The sequence below is a fragment of the Aotus nancymaae genome, unplaced genomic scaffold (assembly GCF_030222135.1).
Source record: "Aotus nancymaae isolate 86718 unplaced genomic scaffold, 86718_ANA_hifiasm-v0.15.2.pri h1tg000131l, whole genome shotgun sequence".
NCBI classification, from domain to species: Eukaryota; Metazoa; Chordata; class Mammalia; order Primates; family Aotidae; genus Aotus; species Aotus nancymaae.
In genome coordinates this window covers 7207063-7231635 of record NW_026988546.1, presented here as the reverse complement: position 1 = coordinate 7231635, position 24573 = coordinate 7207063, and the positions used below count along the sequence as shown (strand labels likewise).

Genomic DNA, 24573 nt, shown 5'->3' with positions numbered 1-24573 from the left:
CAGAACACTGAACTCTTTCATTGCACTCCCAGGCCCAGGCTCCAGGCTGCTGCCTTGTTTTCTTGGGAGATGGATGCTGAATCTCCCGACACCCTCAGCCTTAGCACCCTTCTCCTTGGCCAGTAGTTTTCAAACTTAAAGAAACGGCTAGGCCATGCATGGTTGCTCACGCCTGTAATCCCAGCACTTTGGGAGGCTGAGGCTGGAAGATAACTGGAGGTCAGAAGTTCAAGACCAGCCTGGCCAACATGGTGAAACTCTATCTTTACTAAAAATACAAAAATTAGCTGGGTGTGGTGGTGCATGCCTGTAGTCCCAGCTACTTGGAAGGCTGAGGTGGGAGCATTACTTAAAACTGGGAAGTGGTGGAGATTGCAGTGAGCCGAGATTGCGCCACTGCACTTCAGCCTGGGCAACAGAGTCAGACTTTGTCTCAAAATAAAAGGGCCAGGCATGGTGGCAGATGCCTGTAATCTTAGCACTTTGGGAGGCCAAGGCAGGTGATCACCTGAGGTCAGGAGTTCAAGACCAGAGATGGGGTAAAACCCCATCTCTACTAAAAGTACAAAAATTAGCTAGGCGTGGTAGCATGTGCCTCTAGTCTCAGCTACTTAAGAGGCTGAGGCAGGAGAATAGCTTGAACCCGGGAGGCGGAGGTTGCAGTGCGTTGAGATTGTGCTATGGCACTCTAGCCTGGGTGACAAGCGAAAAACTCATCTCATGAAAAAAAAAAAAAGAAAGAAATGGCCAAACCCATCTTTCTTATAAATAATGCATTACAGAAATCCCTAAGACAGCGAATGGCTAAAGGTGCATTTTATTAGTGCACATTCCCATTATAATGTCAAATGTATTCTACTCACACATCATAAAGCCAAGCAAGGTGAATTACAGGTGTTTACAAATGGAAAACATAGAAATTGGTGTTATGGGAAACTATTGTAATACAATGGTCAACTATAGAGCAGAATTTGCACCAGGTCTCTCTGTACATTATTTTTGGGTATACCAGAGGAAAGCCTATCAAATCAGCTTTGCAAATCACACTTGACAATCACCGTCATGAACACAGATCCAAAGATAGGGCCTGAAGCCTGATGGAGCCTTCAGGGGAGTCAGTTGTCCTTCCGGCCATTTTGTTTATCGTTTGTTGCTGAGAATGAATGGGTAGAATAATCATTGCGGGACTGATTTGTTGATAAGATTAGTCATCGCCACCAAAGTTCAGATTTCTGTGAAGTATGCAGTTGCAAAATGGAGTTGCTTTGTTTTTAAACTACAAAATCCACATCATAATCACATCAATGAAAAGGCAAACAGATCTCCCTCTGTATTCTCGTCATGGGGCAAAGATATATTTTCCAGACTGATCCTGCTTGCAATGAACGCAACTGGGGAAAATAATACTGAAAGTTCATCTGACCTTCAAAGGAAGGAAAAACAGCAAAAGTGCATCTCACTTAGTGTGGCTGCATTCCATAAAGCGTAATCACAGTGGGAAGGTAAGAATACCACGTAATCAGATTGTTGAAGTGTTGTAAGGGGAATGGGTGGGGGAATTTATGCGGTTTTAAAAATAGGAAGTTCTACCCTAGAGTGTATCATTTCTGAAGTGAAGGAAGTTCCAATAGGCTATTAGAAGAGCCTGCACCATAGCAATTGGATAATACGTTTTCAACACATTTCTACTTCATGATAGTAAACACATGGCTTTTCACTAAATCCTACAGTTTGGATGTAAAGTAACTAAAATACACTCCAAGGTTGGCTGCTCTAAGATTTTGTTAAGCCAAAGAGAAACTCCTGTTTAGTTTTTGTGAAAGACAAGATTGTGTTGCATATCAGGATTTTTTTCATTTAAAATGCGGGTTTTCAAATGTTTTAAACTCGGAGGGGTGGAATGGCAACACGGCAATGTTGGTTATTAAACAGGTAAGCCGGCATGGCTAGAATGATGTGGGAAACGGCTTATTATTTGGAAGAGAAACTCTCAAGGTCGTAAAAAGCACCGAGGTGCTCTCTGACTTCGGGTGTCTTCTCGCCGAGGTCATAGTGAAACAATCAAATTCGTCTGAGTCAAGAAGCTCAGCTGATGTGTGGAGAGACGCCCTGCACAAATGTCTGCTGCACTGCAGGCTGGTCACAGGGCCCATCTCACCCGGGATGGCTCCAGTGTGTTCAGGCTCTAGAATCCTGGCAGGGAGTGGGAGCAGGCCTGAGTAGCCTGGTATCCTTCGTGCAGGGGGAATCCTCACCTCAGAAGCTGTAAAGAAGCCTCTCAGAGCTGGAAAATCCCCTAGACCATGATACAGCGATTCCTTAAGAAGGTAAGTGGGGGCAGGGACGAATAAAGATCGCATCATTATCTCAACCCAATGTTCAAGGAAAAGAGATAGGCTCATACCTTGCTTTTCCATTCAAAGCTAGCATGCTGATGACTCAAGTTTGACCGTTATACCTTGTCTGCTGTCACATCAGTGCTATCCAAAGTGGAGCTTGCCAAAGGGTGGGGGGTGGTGATAAAGACCATGCATGGGCTTTGGATAAAGACCACGGAGCCACACTGCCTGGTTTGAACCCTGATACCTAGCCTCACTGGTTGTTGACTTGGACAAGTCATTTCTCCTGTCTGTGCCTTGGTTTCATCCTCTGGAGAAGAGGGGGAAGTCATGAGAGGGTCCTTGTGAGTTATCACTTGTAAAGACGACAGAAGAGGCCACTTGGAGAGCCTCCTGGGTCTCTGTGTAGTCCAGCCCAACACACATCCACGTATCTGGCACTGGCTGGCAGGGTTGGCAGGACCCTTCCGAAGGGTACAGTTTGGTACCAGGCATGCCCACCCACACCTCTTGACATACTCTTCCATCTTCATTTAAAATACAGATTTTCCAATTTATAAAAACTCCCTTGATATTGAGAGGGGAATGACAACATAGACCCACTGGTCATCAACAGCACAGGAAAGCAGGCAAGGGTGGAATGATGCCGGAAGCCGCTGGGGCCAGTCTCCCGGCTTGCTTTCTCCACCCTGTGATTCCGTTTTGAGCTCCCCATGCCTTCCTCCCTGCCCAGCTCTTCTCTCGGAGAGGTCCTCAAGAGCTGCACTAAGGCCCCCTCCCATCTCTCTTTTCTACCCCCTTTAAGCTACTTCATGCAACCCATAGGGCCCACAGCCAGCCACTCCAGGGCTCACACATTTCCCCTGCAGCTCTGACCTCTGCTGAGCTCCAGGTGCAGAGTCAAGTTCACACTGCAAGGGTCCTTTAGGGTGCCTCAGAAGCACTACAAACCCAGAGAGTGAAAGCCCAGCTTATGCCTTTTGTACCCACGTGTGGCCCTCCCCTGGGTCAGCCATGGTTAAGGATCAACACAATCATTCATGCAGACCTGGTGAGCACCTGCTCTATCCTTCACTTGTTCAGTGCCTCCACAAACCCCATCAGCTCTACCTCCAAAGTACCTTTCAAACAAATCTCTCAACAGGGCGGAGACCAGCCTGGCCAACATGGTGAAACTCCATCTCTACTAAAAATTCAAAAACTAGCCGGGCGTGGAGGCGTGTGCCTGTAATCCCAGCTACTTAGGAGGCTGAGGCAGGAGAATTACTTGAACTCAAGAGGCAGAGGTTGCAGTGAGCAGAGATGGTGCCACTGCACTCCAGCCTGGGTGACGGAGCAAGACTCCGTCTAAAAAAACCAAACAAACCCAAAACCCAAATAAATCTCTCAAATATCTGCGCATTGCTCTCCCTCCTCACCTGGGGTGACCCAGGCCCATTCTCTGGCTCAGCTGTTGCCTCTGACTTTTCTACCTATATGTTCAACATAAAATATAGTTGAGGAAAGGGCTAACAAACACACTAATAAATAATTCAAGTTGTTTCAGATAATCTAAGTACCATGAAGAAAAATACACCTGGGTAATTGATTGGAGAGTGACCGAGAGGGTGGCTGGGGAAGGCTCTGTGTGGAGATCATGCTGAGGATGATGAGGAAGGGGACTCCAGGTCTGCCTCAAATACACAGGTCCTGAGATGGGAGCACCCTTGAAGGTTCAATGGTCGGATGATTATAGGCTGGAGATAAGGGGGTGAGTGGTAGGGGATGTGGAGCTCACAAGGGCTGGCTCCTGTGTGGTTCTGGAGGCCTTGGGGAGGAGTTCAAGTTTTATTCCAAATGCATTGGAAAGCCACTGATGACTTCTACGCAGAGAAGTAATATAGTTTGATTATGTTTATTAAGAAATTATCTCTCTGAGCCGGGCATGGTGGCTCACTCCTGTAATCCCAGCACTTTGAGAGGTCAAGGTGGGTGGATCACGAGGTCAGGAGATCAGGACCATTCTGGCCAACACGGTGAAACCCTATCTCTACTAAAATACAAAAAATTAGCTGGGCATGGTGGCAGGCACCTGTAGTTCCAGCTACTCGGGAGGCTGAGGCAGGGGAATCACTTGAACCCGGGAAGCGGAGGTTGCAGTGAGCTGAGATCACGCCACTGCACTCCAGCCTGGGCGACAGAGCAAAACTCCGTCTCAAAAAAAAAAAAAGAAAAAAGAAATGATCTCTCCGGCGAGGCACAGTGGCTCATACCTGTGATCCCAACACTTTGCAAGGCTGAGGCCAGTGGATCGCTTGAGCTCAGAAGTTCAAGATCAGCATGGACAACTTGGTGAAACCCAGTCTCTACCAAAAATACAAAAAAAATTAGCCAGGTGTGGTAGGATATGCCTGTAGTCCCAGCTACTCAGGATTACATTAGGTAGCTAGTCAGACATGAGCAGGGCAGGAGAAGGCTCTCCCTTGACACCACCAGGAATGTTAGGTGATCATCAGGTGATGTTCAAGATTGTTAACTGTCTCCCTAAAATAATAACTGGTTGTAGCCAGCTCCAGGGAAAGGCAGGCTCGCAGTAGTTAGGAAACATCTGAAACTGGTGATTAGCTGCTTCCTGATAAAATCTCAGGAGTTGATCGAGTGGGCTCAAGCATGTACATTAACTGGCATATGACCATCTAGGGACATTCGACTGGCATGGGAAGTGAGCATTCGTGCAACTCCAGTAAACACACTGTGCGTGTTCCCCTCCAAGTGCTGGCAGGCCACACTATACATCAGACAGCCCATCCAAAGGAAGAATCAGGGGGAAGGAACAACATATAAAACCCCAAGTCAAAGGTCAAATAGCACACTTGATTTCTCAAGTCGCCTGCTTAACCCTCCTCCAAATTTTACTTCCTTTCATTCCTGCTCGAAAGCTTTTTAATAAACTTTCGCTCCTGCTCTAAAACTTGCCTCAGTCTTGCCTTCTGCCTTCTGCCTCCTTGGTTGAATTCTTTCTTCTGAGGAGGCAAGAACTGAGGTCACTGCAGACCTGTATGGATTTGCCGCCAGTAACAGGGATGCTGAGAGGGGAGGACCACTGGAGCTGGGGAAGTCGAGGCTGCAGTGAGCCATTATTGTACCACTGCACTGGAGGCAAGGCCTGGGTGACAGAGGAGACCCTGCCTCAAAAACAAACAACAACAACAACAACAAAAATCTCTTCCTTTCTTTGTTCAGAATGTGTCTACTGAGAACTCACAAAGACGTCAGGTGGTAGGTGAATTGCTGGTGACACGAAGCCATGTCAAACACAGACTAAACCCAGAGGAAGGATGCTTCCACTCCTCATGATTCTGCATTCAGTAGAGTGTTTGGTACATATAGGCACTCAATTAATGTTTGTTCAGAAAATTAATGAATGATGACCCTGAAATCCAGTCTCTACCGAGGCTGATCTACGCGGCCAGCTGGCCAGTGATTGCATGACTGTCCACACAGACCCACAGGCCAGAAACTTAAGGATATCTTGACTTTCCTTTTCTCCGAGCGGCTTGTCACCAAATCCAGTTCACTCTATCACCTAAGCGTCTCTCAAATCTGTTCCCCTGGTATTCTTAGGAGGTAACAAGCTGAGCCTCTCCACGCCATGGCTAAGTGGCCACTCTCCGTGATCCCTAAATCCAGCTCTGTTGGTTTATAACCTGAAGACCATCTACACCTCCTTATGTCAGGGGCTCAGGTCTAGCGAACACATCCAGGTGTCTTGGACCTATGGCTTGTGGCTTTTCATACAGCAGTCAGTTACACAACGTCTCTAGGTTTGCTTGAGCTTATTTGTACAGCGGGTGTGATGGCAACCACCGGATCTCCTTCATGTTGGGATAAAGTGGGTTGCCTCTCTTTGAGGGCCAGAAAACATCACGCACACGGGTAAACGTGAAGTATGATTGTGACTGGGGCTGGGAGTCTAACAGGCAGAAGGAGCCTCAGTCAAGGTGGAGAAACCAGCAGAGCTGGAGTGATTTTTTTCTGCCTGACTGGAGCGCACTCACTCCTCCCCGTTTCCTGCAGCCCTGCTGGTGAGCCTGGTGAGAGTCTCCAGGCCCTGTGGAGACCCCCCAGCACAGCTGGAACTGCAGCAGTGACGCTTCAGGCACCTGAACCTCAAAGGGTCATTGCGTTTCCTGCCTTTCATTCCCAGAGATATGATCTTTTGCCCTCAAATCCAAACTTGTCATCTCTACTCACAGGAGAGGTTAAGGTCTGTCTTGGAGCTGCTGACTCTGGGTTCACACAGAAGAGAAGTTCTGGGAAGAGGCATCCTGAAAGCACCCCAAATCCTGAGACCTCAGGCCCTGCTTTGTTCACCCAACCAAGTGATTGAGCGTCTGGACAGGTGAAAACATTCCAAGACGCAGATTGCGCTAGAGCCTTTCTCTTAGTACCCAGAATCTGATACGTGTAGAGTGAAGCTGCATTTGATGAAAAGGCTGTCAGTTTGGTGTGTGTGGCTGTGCTGCCCTCGATCCTGCCCCTGGCCGGCGTTAGCCCCCTCTGGAGCACGCTGTTCTCCTCCCCACTCACTCTCTGCCCTGCGCTGGCACCCATGCAATTTTTTTCACTTAATTTTCTTCTAGATTTTCAAAGGGCACAAGCTGTGCATCTTCTGACCTTCCTCTGAGTCACACATTCTAGCCCATTTGTGCACTTGAGCTCTTGGCTACACGTACTAGTTCTTGTCTAAACCACAGCACGTGGGGGCTGAGAGAGAATGCACATTTGGTCAGCATCTACTCAGTGTTTTTCAGCACTTGCACCTCCCATGTCTCACTGATCCTCAGGCCCTGAGAACATAGTCCCCCCTTTTACACAGATGAGAAGCAGAACTGTACCACTGAGAGCTTGGGCAACATCCCTAGGGCAGCCCTGGGTTCAAATGCGAACTCACTTTCTCAGGGAAAAGATAGGTGAGTGATTTTGTTCATGAAGAATTTTGGCTTTTTTTAAATATATATATAGAGAGATGGGGTTTCACCAGACCAGGATGGTCTTGATATCTTGACCTCGTGATCCGCCCACTTCGGCCTCCCAAAGTGCTGGGATTACAAGCGTGAGCCACCGCGCCTGACCTTTTTTTTTTTTTTTGTAGAGACAAGCTCTCACTATGCTGTCCAGGCTGATCTCCTGGCCTCAAAGCGATCCTTCTACCTCAGCCTCCCAAAGTGCAGGATTACAGGCACGAGGCACCATGCCTGTCTTTTTGCTCTTGTTTAAAACACATAAGCTATTGACATAAGATGGTTCAGTTAAGTTTTTTGGCAACATTTTACCTCTCAGCTTCTACTATTTTCTACTTCCCTTGGCACGCCCTATTCCTTGTTCAAGAATTGTTAGGCTTTATCCTGTTTCAATAAGTTCTCTATTAGCTCTGATCCAGATTCTCTGTGGCCAACTGCTGCAGTCTCTAAGATAATGCAAACAATACTTACCTCTGTTCTCAGTTGCTGATCTTTTTAAAAACTTTTTTATAGAAACAAGAGTCAGTTTTCATAGGTGGGGAGCTGTGGCCTTTCTCGCCCAAGGCTCACATCTGCCGGCAGAAGGGCAACAGACAATGCCGTGCAGAACTCGAGAGCCGGCGCCGTTCCAAGCAGCTCCGTGAAGCATTCGAGCACATTAGGAGCAGTCCTGGGCACCAGCACACTGTGACCCATGTGACACGCTCTTGCAGCTGGCTCTCTAGCAGCCCCACACTGGAAGCTACTCAAATGTCCATCAGCTGTAGGATGGATAAATGAATGGTGGTGTATTCACACAATGGAATACCAGCCACCACAGAGAAGGAGCTGCCTGTAGCTACAGGCAGTAATATGGATGAATGGCACAGACATAACATTGTGTGAAAGAAGCCGGATACAAAAGAGAACAGACTGCATGATTCCATTTCTACAAAGTACAAAACCAGGCAAAACTTATCTATGGTGTTAGAATATTGGTTACCTTGGGGGTCGGCAGTGACTGAAAGGGAGAATGAGGGGGCTTCTAGGATGTTGGTTGCGTTCTGGTTAAACAGGGGTATTTGGTTGTGAAAATACATTGAGCTGGACACCTATGATATATGCATTTTTCTGTATGTCTATTATTATTTTAAGATGGAGTTTTGCTCTGTAGCCCAGGCTGGAGTGCAATGGTGAGATCTCAGGTCACTGCAACCATGCCCTCTGTTTGTGTTTTAATGACCCCTTCTGATTTGTTTGTCACTCAAAACTGCTGCCGATAAACTACTCCTAGAGGATACTGAAAGATCCTTTCTTGTTTTTAAAAGAAATAACATGCTTAATCAAAAATTATTACAAATTGTGGAAGGAAATGGTACTGCAGGACCTTCATTTCTTTTTCTCCAGCAAAAATTGCATTTCCATAATTCAAGATCTAGTCACGAGGGCTTAAGCAAGACCTTGCGCCAGCAATCAGGCATGGATCGAATGCACTTTTGCCTTCCTAAGGTAAGTTCGATTAAGGAATAAAACTGTCATACAACATTCACAGGATAAAGTGTGATTCCTGAGTCTAATATTTCAAAGATTTTTTTTTATGCAAGATAAAATAAGTCATAGATGACCACCTGCTACTTCCCTAGGGATCCCTTCATCTTGGAAGAAATGCTGATGCATTGTCCCAGGTTGGCCATCACTAAGAAATGGAGACTTCAGAATGCTCCTGGACCATGCCACCTCTGTGAGTTTTGTTTCATTTTTAATTTTCACTGAAAATAATAGACATGTAACTGGGCACTATGGCTCATGCCTGTAATCCCAGCACTTTGGGAGGATTGTCAGCATGTCATCATATATTCTGACGTCATAATACATGCTCATGATACTCCAGTAGATATGACACAAATTGGGGTAAGAGAAATTGGTCATAATACCTGCAGATTACGCTCTCATAATTCCTTGTGATGTCATAATGCGGATACATTATGACGTCATAATATATTGTGACGTCATAGTGCATACTAATTAGCATGTCATCATATATTGTGACGTCATAATACATGCTCATGATACTCCAGTAGATATGACACAAATTGGGGTAAGAGAAATTGGGAGGCCGAGGCGGGCGGATCACGAGGTCAGGAGATCGAGACCATCCTGGCCAACATGGTGAAACCCCATCTCTACTAAAAATACAAAATATTAGCTGGGTATGGTGGCACGTGCCTATAATCCCAGCTACTCAGGAGGCCAAGACAGAAGTATCCCTTGAACCTGGGAGGGGAGGTTGCAGTGAGCCGAGATCGCACCACTGCACTCCAGCCTGGTGACAGAGTGAGACTCCATCATCTCAAAAAGCAAAAAACCATACATTCTCCTAACATCAGCTAACCATCTCGTGTCGGGTCTCTGAAATGCAATACTTGAATACTGCTACAGTACTTTTCAGGTGACTGAAGGAAAAATCAAAGCTTCCATTTTGTGGTTTTGAAATATAGCTTTAATTCAAGACCTATAGGATGAATCACTGCTATGGTTGTTTCCAGCAAGTAATTTGAATTTCACCTTAACTCTCATACTGATGTCATATTTAATTGATATATTCTAATAATGTGCCTGCAAAATTTTCCCCAACACAACTCCAAGTCACAGTATCTGCAATTCTTTAAGACGTTTTCTCTTTAGAGTCCACCCTCAAAGGCTACTGGGACACAGCTTACGTTAACAGGAGGCTCTTGCAGGGGCCAGGCTCAGTTTGCCTTTTGCTGCATTCAAGTCTCCAAGCTTGTGGTCCTGAGTTATGACCTGCCTTTAGAATAAACCATCTCTGGCCAGGTGCAGTGGCTTAGGCCTGTAATCCCAGCACTTTGGGAGGCCACCGCAGGCAGATCACCTGAGGTCGGGAGTACAAGAACATCCTGACCAACATGGAGAAACCCTGTTTCTACGAAAAATACAAAATTGGCCGGGCATGGTGGCCCATGCCTGTAATCCCAGCTACTTGGGAGACTGAAAAGCAGGAGAATCACTTGAACCTGGGAGGCGGAGATTGCGGTGAGCCGAGATCACGCCATTGCACTCCAGCTTGGACAACAAGAGCAAAACTTCATCTCAAAATAAAAATAAAAATAAACCATCTTTTTGGTGTTATGATTTTTATTTTTTTATTTTTTCATGGATCATAGGAAACAATGGTGCTATGTTAACCTCTCAAAATGCATTCCTGTCAAAGCCATCATGTTTACTTTAAAAAGCACACGTCCTTGGCCTCTGTCAAACTCTCCTGTCAACTTCAGGCTGGCTTTTGGAAGTATCTGATAAGGTGGCTGTTCCAGTGTTCATCATTAACTGCAGAGCTGAAGAAAGAAAGACTGTGAGCTCAGATCACCACTTGCCTCAGTGAAACTTCTGAAGCCGTGACCAACCTGGAAATCTGATGATTAGCTTCAGGCACAGAGGGGAACAGAAACAAGAAGCTTGGGGAAAACTAATAACCGAAGCAGGTGAGAGGTGGCCCAGCTCTGTGTAATCATTTCTAAGAAACAATACACACATGGGTCCAGAGTCCAGGAGGCTTCCATGTTATCTATTTCTATTTTTCTTTCTTTCTTTCTTTTTCTTTCTTTCTTTCTTTGATTCTTTCTTTATTTCTCTCTTTCTTTCTTTTTTTCTTTCTTTCTTTCTCTTTCTTCCTTTCTTTCCCTTCTTTCTTTCTTTTCTTTCGTGATGGGGTTTCACCATGTTGGTCAGGCTGGTCTTGAACTCCTGACCTTGCGATCCACCCGCCTCAGCCTCCCAAAGTGCTGGGATTACAGGCATGAGCCACCACACCTGGCCTATTTTTTATTTTTTTATTTTTTTATTTTTGAGACAGGGTCTCACTCTGCTGCCCAGGCTGGAGTGCAGTGGCGCCATCTCAGCTCACTGCAACCTCTGCCCTCCCAGGTTCAAGCAGTTCTCTGCCTCAGCCTCCCAAGTAGCTGGGATTACAGGCCTGCCTCCATGCCCAGCTAATTTTTGTATTTTTAGTAGAGATGGGGTTTTACCATATTGGCCAGTCTGGTCTTGAACTCCTGACCTCAGGTGTTCCGTCCACCTTGGCCTTCCAAAGTGCTAGGATTACAGGTGTGAGCCACCACCCCCGGCAAGATTTACTTTCTCTAAAAAAGAGAAATATAAATTCCTAGGTGTGTGTCCCAGTGCCTGAGCAGGTGCTTTCTGCCATTTCGAGAGGAAACAGCAAGTCGGGTCTGTGAAAGATGGACCCGTCGGCAATGCTGTCTGTGTGGATGCTAGGGATGGTGGAGGCGGGGTCTGACTGTGCATGTGGGGGCCTAGGGCAAGTGGTGCCTGTGCCACACCTGGGGGCCTGAGGTCCTTCCAACCTCAGCAGTTGGATGGATGGGAGTTGGAGAGGGCTCAGTGAGAGTGCTGACTTTGTTGTTGTTCTGCTGTTTTTAATGCATGGCTATAGCATTTGCTCGTGACATCTCAAGTCAGGGGATGTGAATCTGGGATTCTCTCCCAGCCACTCTTGGCTCCCCATGGGGAATCCCTTCACATCTCATTAGACTTGCCTACCGCCATCTGGATCAAGTTGACCTTGATCCAATCGGGTGGGAGGGGGTAGGTGAGCAAAGGGAGGTGTGTGATGCTGCTCTTTGCAAAGAAGCCGGCCTGCCTGTGTCCCAAGAGCACAGAGGTGAAGAGCTGGGACTTAAAGTGCAGCTGGCCTGAATTCCAAGCCCAGCTCTGCTGTTTGCTGCATCATTTTGGGCAAGCTACTCAACCTCTCTGCATCCCAGTTTCCTTGCTCATGAAGTGAAGTTGCCACAAGCGATTCTCCTGCCTCAGCCTGCCAAGTAGCTGGGATTACAGGCATGCGCCACCACACCCAGCTATTTGTTTTCTGTGTTTTTAGTAGAGATGGGGTTTCTCCATGTTGGTCAGGCTGGTCTCGAACTCCCAACCTCAGGTGATCCACCTGCCTTGGCCTCCCAAAGTGCTGAGACTACAGGTGTGAGCCACCGTGCCCGGTCTGCTTCAGTGTTTTCTAATCATCAGATGTTAAGGTTGAAATGGGGTCTCGGCATCAGTAACTCACCTGCTTTTGAACCTCCCTTTCCTGTGTTGCTGGTAGGTGGCCGTTCATCCCTGCTAGGACTCAGCTAGGAAAGGGGGCCACATCAATTCACAAAGCAACCCCTTTTTGTTATCCCTCGGTTCTGGAAGGGTTTTCCTTGCACTAAAGTGAAATCTGCCTCTCTTACAACTTCTTCACATAATTTTGAGTTTCGGCCTCTTTCCTTTCCTCTCTCTCTTCCACACGACAGCCTTTCAAAGTTTTGGAACAGCACTTTTCCCTTTTATGTCTAATTGTCATGTAAGCACTCTTTCCCCCCCCGCCGCCCCCCCCCGCCCCCCCCCCCCCCGCCTTTTGCCTCAGGTTAACTCTCCTAAAACTTAAGCACTGTTTTGTTTTTTTTTTTGAGACAGAATCTCACTCTGTTGCCTAGGCTGGAGTGCAATGGTACAATCTCAGCTCATTGCAAATTCCACCTGCCAGATCTATGAGATTCTCCTGCCTCAACCTCCTGAGTAGCTGGGATTATAGGCATCCACCACCACACCCAGCTAATATTTGTGTTTTCAGTAGAGATGGGGTTTTACCATGTTGGCCAGGCTGGTCTCAAACTCCTGACCTCAGGTGATCCACCTGCCTTGGCCTCCCAAAGTGATGGGATTACAGATGTGGACCACTGCTGTGTCCAGCCTTTTTTTTTTAAGACATAGTCTTGCTCAGTTGCCCAGTCTGGAGTGCGGTGGTGTGATCTCAGCTCACTGCAACCTCTGCCTCCCAGGTTCAAGAGATTCTTCTGCCTCAGCCTCCTGAGTAGCTGGGATTACAGGCTCATGCCACCACGCCCAGCTAATTTTTGTATTTTTAGTAGGGACGGGGTTTCACCATGTTGGCCAGGCTCTCAAACTCCTGACCTCATGATCGTCCCTCCTTGGCCTCCCAAAGTGCTGGGATTACAGGCTTGAGCCACCACTTCTGGCCTGGGAACAATATGTCTATGGAAGACAAATCTCTGGCCATCTTTACCAACATATCAGGGGAGCAGAGTAGACTGATCCCAGGGTCCAGCTATACCTGAAACCTCCAGAACTTCGACACCGCCCGTACACAGGCCTCTCCACACTCTTTGTTGTTGTTGCTGTTTGAAGTTAGTTTGAGTTGGTTTTTTCATCACTTGCAACCAAAGGAATTCTGATTTATCCAGATGGAAAGCTCCCCCAACAGGACTCAAGGGACTTAGTGTGTTCCCTCCTCACTCTGGAGTCTCTCTTATGGATATCCAGTGCTGTGTCATTGTCAGTATAGAGAAGGGCTTTTCATTCTTAGCACCCCTTGAACCTCAGAGATGGGGGAAGAATCTGGATTTTTTTCTTTCCAACTACTGAAGTGGACTAATCTGGGTCAGGGTGTATTTCAACCAAATGTGAAATACGAAACACAAGCAACAACCCACAAATCCTGTTTGTTGACCAGCCAGAGTGAGAAAAACAGAAGTCAAGGGACAGAGCTGTCATTACGGGTATAGTGACACCCACCAAAAGTTGCAGCAGAACACAGGAGTTCAGTCTCCTCTCTCTGGCTCTGACCAATAGGTTTTCTGCAGAATTGAAACTTGCAAGATTTGCTCAGGGGAGAGACCTGGTTTCCTTTTATTTCATAAAAAGAAACTTATTTTAAAAGTATAGAGTGAAATGTATAACCAAACTTCCGTAAGAATCTAAGACACATACACTCACTGTGTCAGTTTGCAAAGGCTGCCATGCAGACTGGGGGTTTAAACAACAGCAGTTTATTTTCTTATGGTTCTGGAGGAGCCGGAAGTTCAAGATCACCCTGTGGGCAGGGCTGGTTTCTTCTCAGGCTTCTCTCCTTGGCTTGTAGTTGGTCTCCTTCTCCTAAGTCTTCACCTCGCCTTCCTCTGTGTGTGTGTGTCTGTGGCCTAATGTCCTCTTCTTGTAAGGATGGCAGTCATTTTGGATTAGGGCCCTCCCTAATGGACTCATTTAACCTTGATTACCTTCTCAAAGACCTACCTCCAAATGCAGTCACATTCTGAGTTACTGTGGGCTAGAGCTTCAATATACAAATTTTGGAGGGACCCAAGTCAGCCCATAAAACTCACCAGTAATAAACTTTTGGATGCTCCAGCCAACCGTCAATTGCACAATGGTTAGGAAATTTAGAATGCTTGGTAGCCTTCATTTCTCTTAGAAATTGGATCAACAGCCTCTGTCAATCTTGGAGAACATGATTGCTTCATCAGAGCAGATAAAAACAGAGGCAGGTAAGGAACACCACGCTGCAGAAGCAGCCCCAGGCAAGTCTGCTGAGAGAGAGAGGAAAGCCAATTCCCCTAACAGACGGGGCTCACCTTGACAAATAACTCAGTGGAATCCTAGACCTCACCCTTTCCCAGACTGATTACTCATGCTTCTTGGGGCCGGGGTTGGATAAGGGGCTCAGAGGTTCACCTGGGCTACTTTTCCTTCTTAAAGGTTCCTCTCCAGGGAGCTCAGTGAGTTCAGTTCTAGGCACATTTACATTTGAAAGGCACTGGGGTGAAAGAATGAGGAAAGAAAAGGCACAGTTCCTGTCTTTGATCTTTTGAAACAACTTGAAGATTGGGCAAATTGCCCAGATAAAAAATAAATCATGGCCGGGCGCAGTGGCTCAAGCCTGTAATCCCAGCACTTTGGGAGGCCGAGGCGGGTGGATCACGAGGTCAAGAGATCGAGACCATCCTGGTCAACATGGTGAAACCCCGTCTCTACTAATACAAAAAAAAAAAAAAATTAGCTGGGCATGATGGCGCGTGCCTGTAATCCCAGCTACTCAGGAGGCTGAGGCAGGAGAATTGCCTGAACCCAGGAGGCGGAGATTGCGGTGAGCCGAGATCGCGCCATTGCGCTCCAGCCTGGGTATCAAGAGCGAAACTCCGTCTCAAAAAAAAAAAAAAAAATAAAAATAAATAAATCATTAAATTACATACAACATCAACATACGTTGCATATAACACAAGAGGTTATTTTTACTTGAAAAACTGCAATTTGAAATTGGAGTGAAGGACAACTAAAATATTTCAAACATGCCAAAGGAGGAACCCATTTAAAGGAATCCTATATTGGATCTTTATTTTTTAAGTCAATCTACTGCCACTATTTTGTTGGTGAAAGACATTCTGATTTTCGTGTTAAACAACACAGCCCAGAGGAGCCATCGGAGAAGAAAGAACCAATCTGGGATGGGGCTAACTGGCTTTTGCCTCCTTCCAACTCCAGGAGCTCCCTTTCCTACCTTGGGAACTTTGCATTTGCCGTATCCTGTGCTTGAAACCTGTTTTCTTCATAATTCCAGTGACTTACTCATTTTCCTCATTCACATCTCAACTCAAATGCCACACATCGGTAGAGAGGCTTCCCCCATTCCCCATTCTAATCCCAACTGTCTCTGTCCCAGGGATTCTCCAGGTGTGGTACCCAGACCACCAGCAGCAGCCTCACTTGGAAACCCATTAGAAATGCAAATTCAGGCCCAGGCAGTGGCTCATGCCTGTAAACCCAGCACTTTGGGAGGCCTGGGTGGAGGGATTGCTGGAGACCAGCCTAGCTAGTATGGTGAAAAAAAAAAAAATTAGCCAGGCATGGTGGAAGTACCTGTAGTGCCAGACTTGGGAGACTGAGGAGGAAGGATTGTTTGAGCCCAGGAGGTGGAGGTTGCAGTGAGCTGAGATTGTGCCATTGCACTTCAGTCTGTCTCAAGGAAAAAAAAAAAAGAAAGAAATGCAAATTCCCTGGCCCTACTCCAGACCTATTGGACCAGGAGCCCCGAGGGTGGGGCCCAGCTGCCCAAGTTTGAGGACCACTGTTTTGTCCCATTCCTTGAAATTTTTCCTCCATAGCTCCTATCACTCTCGGAAATTACCTGACCCCCGCCCAAAAAAACAAAAAAACTGTTGGCCAAGCGCGGTGGCTCACACCTGTAATTCCAGCACTTTGGGAGGCCAAGGTGGGTTAGGACACCCTAAGGTTAGGAGTTCAAGAACAGCCTGGCCAACATGGTGAAACCATGACTCTACTAAAAATACAAAAATTAGCCAGTAAGCCCGAGGGAGGAGACCCTTAATCACACTTAAGCACTAAGAGCATCCCCCCCACCTCCCCGTCACCCTCCTATAGATTGTAGGCATGGTGTGGAGGAATCTTTCTGGAAGGCATTGTTTTTACTTAAACAAGATCAAACCCCCACCTAAGTTACTATACTCCATGCCTACTCCATGGTCCAAGACTCTTCCACATGTAATGTCTAGAGTTGTAAGCCTTTAAAAGGGCAGGGACTTTCTCTGTGAGCTCAAGCTTCGCTGTTAGGCATATGCCGCCTTGCTCCCAGCTGAATAAATCACCCCTTCCTTCTCAGTTTGGTGTTTGAGAGGTGTGTTTTGCCGCCTTTCCTGCTTCAATTCCAGCACACCTGTAATCCTAGCTACTCGGGAGGCTGACGCAGGAGAATCGCTTGAAGCTGAGAGGCGGAGGTTGCAGCAGAGATAGCGCCACTGCACTCCAGCCTGGGCAACGAGTGAAATTCCATCCCCCCCCAAAAAAAAAACCAGAAAACTGTCACATTATGTTAGTCAGGCATGGTGGTGGGTGCCTGTAGTCACAGCTACTCGGAAGGCGAAAGCACGAGAATAGCTTGACTGTGAGAGGTGGAGGTTGCAATGAGCCAAGATTGTGGCACTGCATTCCAGCCTGGGTAACACAGCAAGACTCCATCTCAAAAAAACCAAAATGGTCACATTATAACTGTACATGTTTATGGGATACAATTTGATATTTACCTACCCCTATATGTTGTACAATGATCAAGTCAGGGTAGTTAGCATATTCATCACCTCATGCGTTTGTCATTTCTTTGTCAGGAGAACATTCGAAAACCTCTCTTCTAGCTATAGGGTGGTATACAATACCTTACAATTAACCGTAGTCAGTCCCCACAGGTTCATAACCACTGTTCTATACTCTGCTTCTATGAGATCACCTTTATTTTTTAATTCCACATGAGTGAGATCATGTGGTATTTGTCTTTCTGCATCTGGCTTATTTCGTTTAACACAGTGTCCTCCAGGTACAGCCATGTTGTCACAAATGACAGGATTTCATTCTTCTTCATGACAATAGAATTTTGTCATGCTTATATACCACATTTTCTTTACCATTCATCTGTTGATGGACACTTAGGTTGATTTCATATCTAGGCTATTTTAAATGGTACTGCAGTAAAGATGGGAGTGCAGAGATCTCTTCAACATACTGATTTCACTTCCTTTTTTTTTTGTTTTTTTGAGACAGAGTCTGGCACTGTCAGCCATGCTTGAGTACAGTGGTGTGATCTCAGCTTACCGCAACCTCTGCCTTCTGGGTTCAAGTGATTCTCCTGCCTCAGCCTCCTGAGTAGCTGAGATTACAGGTGTGCGCCACCATGCCCGGCTAATTTTTTGTATTTTTAGTAGAGATGGGTTTCACCATGTCAGTCAGGCTGATCTCAAACTCCTGACCTCAAGTGATCCATCTGCTTTGGCTTTCCATTACAGGCCTGAGCTACTGTGCCTGGCTCTTTGGATATATATCCAGCAGTGAGAGTGTTAGATCATACTATAATTCTATTTTTATTTCGGGGGGAACCCCTATGCTGATTTCCATAATAGCTGTACTAATTTACATTCTTATCAACAGTGTGCAGGTGTTCCCTTTTCTTCACATCCTCACCAACATTTGTTTTCCTTTGTCTTTTTGGTAAGAGCCATTCTGATTGGAACGAGGTGGTATCTCATTGTGGTTTTGATTTGCATTTCTCTGACATTTAGTGATGTCGAGCATTTCTTCATGTACCTGTTGTCCATCTGTATTTCTTTTAAGAAATGTCTATTAAGGTTTCTTCTGCCCATTTTTAAATCGAGTTATTTGTTTTATTGCTGTTGAGTTGCTTCAATTCCTTATATATTTCTGAATAATAACCCCTTGTCAGATGGTTTACTGACATTTTCTTCCAAACCTATAAGAGAGTGTAGGTTTTCTCTTCACTTTGTTAATTGTTTCCTTTGTTATACAAAAGCTTTTTGATTTCATGTGGTACTATTTGTCTATTTTTGCTTTTATTACCTGTGCTTCTGAGTTCTTATTTAAAAAATCCTTCCTAGCTTAGTGTTGTGAAGTGATTCCCAATGTTTTCTTCTAGTAGTTTTATAGTTTCAGGTTTTACTTTTAAGTCTTCAATACATTTTGAGTTGATTTTTGTATACAGTGAGAGATAGAGGTCTAATTTCATTCTTCCCCATGTAGATATTCAATTTATTTTATTTTATTTTATTTTATTTTATTTTATTTTATTTATTTTTGAGACAGGGTTTCACTCTATTGCCTAGGCTGGAGTGCAGTGGCACAATCTTGGCTCACTGCAACCTCCACCTCCCGGGTTCAAGTCATTCTCCTGCCTCACCCTCCCTAGAATATTCAATTTATTAAAGGGACAATCTTTTCTCCAATGTGTGCTCTTGGTATCTTTGTCAAAAATCAGTTGGCTGTAGGTCCCTGAATTTACTTCTAGGATCTCTCTTCTGTTCCATTGCTTTATGTGTCTGTTTTTAGGCCAGTACCATGTTGTTCTGGTTACTTCGGCTTTGTAGTATGTTTTAAAATCAGGTAGTGTGATGCCTCCAACTTTGTTCATTTTGCTCAGAATTGCTTTGGCTTTTTGGGGTCTTTTGTGATTCCATATGAATTTTAGGATTTTTTTTTCTATTTCTGTGAAGAATGTCTTTGGTATTTTGATAGGGAGTGCATTAAATCTGTGGCTATCTTTGGGTAGTATGGTCATTTTCACAATATTAATTCTTCTAATCCATGAACACAACATATCTTTTCATTTATTTGTGTCTTCTAAAATTTTTTTCATTAATGCTTTATGGTTTTTAGTGTAGAGATATTTCACCTTCTTGGTTAAGTTTATTCCTAGGTATCCCTTTCTTTTTTTTTGATAGCTGTTGTAAATGGAATTGTTTTCTTCTTTTTTTTTTTTAGATAGTTCACTATTAGTGTATACAAACACTGCCAATTTTTATGTTGATTTTGTATTCTTCAGCTTTACTGAATTCATTTATTAGTTCTAAGAGTTTTTTTGTGTGCGTGGAGTCTTCAGAGTTTTCCACATATAAGATTATGTCATCTGCAAACAGAGGAATTATCTGACTTATTTGTTCGTTCCTTGCCCACCTCCCCTTGCTAGAATTAGTCTCATAATGAGGGAGGAAACCTCTTTTGCCTCAATGCTATAAACCCTGAACAGTGCCTGGCATGTAGTGAGGATTCAATAAATACTGGCTGAATAAATGAATGAATGATCTGATGGAAAGACGAGGGGAACCTCTGGGGTTGGACTGTCTGGGTTGAACTCTGACTCCGGTTCTTGCCAACTGTGTGACAAGGTTATCTGAGCTTCCTAAGACTGTTTCTTCCTTTGTAAAATGGGGTAGAGATATGATCTATCTTAAGGTTGCTGGGAGATAAAATGAAGTAATCCAAACAAGTGCTTCAGAAGTGTTTAATTAATGTCTATTATCATTATTAGCTAGTTTCCTCCTTCCTTAAGGTAAACAGAGCAAAGGGGGCTCCCTGAGGAATGAGGGATGAGAAGGAATTTGAATAGGCAAATGAAGCCATTTGTAGGCAATGGAAAAGGATAATTGGAGGGTGAAACTGTGTTCACAGAAGCTCCGGGACGGATGGGTGCAAAGAAGTAGAATATTTGGTAAAGGAAACCTGATGAACTTGGAGAAAGAACCAACACTCAGAAACCTGGAGTTCTGAGGATCAAAAATGAGATCCTGAAGTGAGGCAGGAGGCTCTGGAGAGTTCTGAAGGGTGCACTACCCCAGAACCGTCAATATCTTCCATGTGAATTTCTCCCCTCCTGAACAGGCATGAGGTCTGTCTTTTCCTCCTTGGATTATTTGCCATTTAGAGCAGTAAAGAGACTGGTCCCCACTTCCTTCTGAGTGTGCTTTCTCACTTAAAAGGAGAGGTGAGATGGAGTTTTGCTTTTGTTGCCCAGGCTGGAGTGCAATGATGTGATGTCTGCTCACTGCAACCTCCACCTCCAGGGTTCAAGTGATTTTCCTGCCTCAGCCTCCTAAGTAGCTGGGATTACAGGCCTGTGCCACCATGCCCGACTAATTTTGTATTTTTAGTAGAGATGGGGTTTTTCCATGTTGGTCAGGCTGGCCTCGAACTCCCAGACCTAAGGTGATCTGCCTGCTTCAACCTCCCAAAGTGCTGGGATTACAGGTGTGAGCCACTGTGCCCAGCCTAAAATGTATTTTATTAAAGCTCAACTTAGGCAGAATTATTAGGGAGATGGTGCATGTATCAAATGTTGCATATAGTGGGAGGTTCAGTAGATACAGCCTTAACCTATTTATGCTGGAGCTTGCAAAACTTTTTGTGTGAAAAGTCAGACCTTGGAGATAACCTTTATCAGTAGGATATAAATAAGTCCCACAAGCTTAGCGTTCCAATCATGGAACGCTAGGCATAAATGGGTTTTAATCAAGGCTTGGTGGGAAGATTCTGAGTGTTTCCATGGCAACAGAAGGAGGGGCTCCCTTCTGCTGCCGGAGTTTCTTGACAATCCCAGCTCTCTCTAGGGTTGGAGTTTTTGGTGATGAAGTCAGTCAGGACTAGCTTGTCTCTGGGTACAAATCCTACCGTCCATTGAATCCAAAATGCCAGCCTGTGAGGTTTGTATATGAGGTCTACTGGGCTGGGCATGGTGGTTAACACTTGTGAGCCAGAATCCCAGAACTTTGGAAAGCTGAGGTGGGTGGATCACCTGAGGTCAGGAGTTCAAGACCAGCCTGGCCAACATGGTGAAACCCTGTCTCTACTAAAAATACAAAAATTAGCCAGGCATGGTGGTGTGTGACTGTATTCCCAGCTACTTGGGAGGCTGAGGCAGAAGAATCACTTGAACCTGGGAGATGGAAGTTGCAATAAGCCAAGATGGCACCATTGCACTCCAGCCTGGTGACAGAGCGAGACTCTGTCTAAAACAAAACAAAACAAAACAAAAAACATATACAGTAAACTCTTCCTCTGGTCATCTGTGACGTTTTCCCGGATGCTGGCTTAACAGTGTGGGTAATATCATGGTTTAGCATAAGGACCCATGCTGTTCAGAATGCAGGTAGCAAGTTGTTCCAGAGAAGATCCATGAAAGTGAACCTTGCTGTCTGAAGGCCAGAGATTGACAGGATCTTGTTCGTTCTGCTCTGGTCATTGGGGTCAGTGACAGCCATCTCTACCTGCCTGCTGTAATTCCAGCCTCTAAGCAACTGCTCACATCACAGCCCTGTGCTGTGGTGGCAGCCCAGCCAGAACAGGGTTGTTTCTGCCACTAGGTATTCTTGGCTCGGTGATCAGGGCCTGTGACCTTTCAAGGACCCAAGACAGTATTTCAGACCTGGAAAAAATGTACTGGCTCCTAAACATGAAAATAAAACATTAAAATGGAAATAAATATTTAATTAAGTGTCTGCAAATTGTGATGTGATATTAATGAGTCAGCTGCCACTCAACTCAAGCCTTATATGGTTACATGAAAATATAACACGGTTTGAATCACGAGGAAAAAATGTATGTTATAACAAAACTCCAAACTGGAATTATAAAAATTATACAGCAAAAATGTATATGTTCTGTGGAATGTAAATATGTTGTAATGCGTTTGCTATGAAGTGGGCTGGGGTCCTGGGCACTGCAGTCCTAGACTTGGGCTTGAATCCACTACCTTGTAACATTGCCATCTTAGGCAAATCAATAAAACTCACAGAACAATGTTTTCTCATTTGCAAAATGAGTTTCAATGAGATCAAGGTCAGCAAGGTAATTTGTAGATGGAAGAGTGCCAGTGAAATGTATTGTCCTTGTTTGTGAAGAATCTAAGGCAAATAGGTAACAGTAGAAGGAAGGATTTTCTCATCTTCTGAAAACCATACTCCCTGTATTGCATTCTCTCTTAGTAATGGGTGCTGAGAGATCAGAAGTGGGCAAGGGGCCTCTTATACACCTTGAAGAAGTTATGACAGGTCTGGGGTCTTCTGATGAAAAGCGGAAAGTTTTTCTCATTTAGACACCAGTTGAAAATAATATATATATATGATATTTAAAACATAAATATATTTTGAGATGAGGTTTCACTCTTGTAGCCCAGGTTGGAGTGCAATGGCATGATCTCGGCTCACTGCAACCTCTACCCACTGGGTTCAAGAGATTCTCCTCCCTCAGCCTCCTGAGTAGCTGGGATTATAGGCACTTGACACCATGCCCAGCTAATTTTTGTATTTTTAGTAGAGACAGGGTTCCGCCATGTTGATCAGGCTGGTCTTGAATTCCCGACCTCAGGTGATCTGTCTGCCTCACCCTCCCAAAGTGCTGGAATTACAGGCGTGAGCCACCGCACCCGGCTGAAAATATTATTTATGTACAGGCTGAGCATCCTTTATCTAAAATTTGAAATCCCAAATGCCGGTGAACCTTCAAACTGGGGCTCTGGCGGGGAGGGTTCTTGGCTTTGCTCAGGAAAGAATTCAAGAACAAGTCTGAGCTGACAGTGAAAGAAAGCAGGTTTATTAGAGCAACAGTATATAGCAAAATGGCTGCTCCATAGACAGAGCCGGGTTACCCCACAGGCAGAGTAGCACTTGTGGATTGCTGGCAAGTTATATTTATACCTACTCCTAATTATGTGCTAAATAAGGAGTGGATTACTCAGGAACTTTCTGGAAAAGGGGCAGGGAGTGCCCAAAACTATATAGGGTAACTTCCAGGCATTGCCATGGTATTTGCAAATTGTCATGGCACTGGCGAGTGTCTTATAGCACGCAAATGCATTATAATTCCTGGTCCTAGCTGGTTTGGACTGGTTTCTTTGCTACATCCTGTTTGATCAGCAAGGTTGTGAAAACAAGTCCTACTGATCTTCTATCTCAAAATGAGCTTTTCCTTTGAGTGGCAAGAAGTTTCAGATTTTGGAGCATTTCAGATTTTCAGATTTGGGATACTCAACTTGTATTCCTTATGTTCCCAAAATTCACCTAGAAGAAAGGTAATAATATAAGCAAAGACTAAACAGGGCAAACCTTACAATTTAGATATTGTAGGTTCAACTCCCCTAAGCCCTAATCCATTCAGTCTGTCTTGCCAAGACATCCCATCAGTAAGCCAAAGCCAGTGGCATAATTTTTCAGACCCTCCTCCCTACCAAAATGGACCACATAAGTCCATCCCACGTTCACCTCAAGAAATACCCCATTAGCATGGCCAGTGCCCTCTTTCTTGGCTGGGTCCTAGACTGTCTGTATCACCACCGAGAGAAGCTTGGGAAGGAGCTTGCTCTTGGCTTGGGTAGGCGTCTCACGGGCACCAGCTGAGATCTCCTGCTGGATTCTTCTGTTGGAACCTGATCTATGGCAATGATTCAGATGGCCTAGTTGCAAAGAATATGCAGTAAAATCCCCTCACTCCAATATTGATTTATCTAAAACAGGACCTAATTCAGGGCAGCTCTAACCCTGCAGTTAATTATGTACCATATTATCCAATAAAAATTATTTTTAAAATCTAAATCTGGTTAAATTGGAATTCCCCCCCACCAGGTTTATTATACTTTGTAGTATTCAGATTTTCTGGATTTACTTACATAGCAGAACTTTTTGAGGGTTCTGGGGTGGGTCTGTATTGGGAGTTTGATGTTCTTGCCTCCTGCTCACTGGTTGTTTTCCCTGCAGCTCTGCTTTGATGGGTTTGGTTTAATGACCGACTCCTAGAGATGTCCTGTGCACTGGAGTGTCCAGGCCTGTGCACACCCTCTTGGTCATCTTCAGCTATGCACATTTTGCTCATTCTGTAAAGTCCAGCCAAGAGCTACCCCTTCTGGAAGCCTTCCCTGGGATACCTCAGATAACAGGTGCCTCTTTTCCTTTTACCTTTCATGACCCTTCATGCTGACACCACGCATTTTGGGATTCACATTCTTCTTTGGAATCCAATTCAACATTGTCTGTGATCTCATATGTGACAGATTCTGTGAAACATATAGAAAACTAAGTCCAACTTCCTGCCCT

The 24573-nt window shown here is 45.1% G+C and overlaps 1 long non-coding RNA gene across 1 annotated transcript; it reads left to right on the top strand.

Moving 5' to 3' along the window:
• Positions 1–2294: 2294 nt before the first annotated feature.
• On the top strand, positions 2295–9044 carry LOC135272774 (uncharacterized). The gene is made up of 3 exons (XR_010340741.1): positions 2295–2327; positions 8729–8830; positions 8965–9044. It is a non-coding gene; the product is annotated as an uncharacterized LOC135272774 (long non-coding RNA).
• Positions 9045–24573: the final 15529 nt, after the last annotated feature.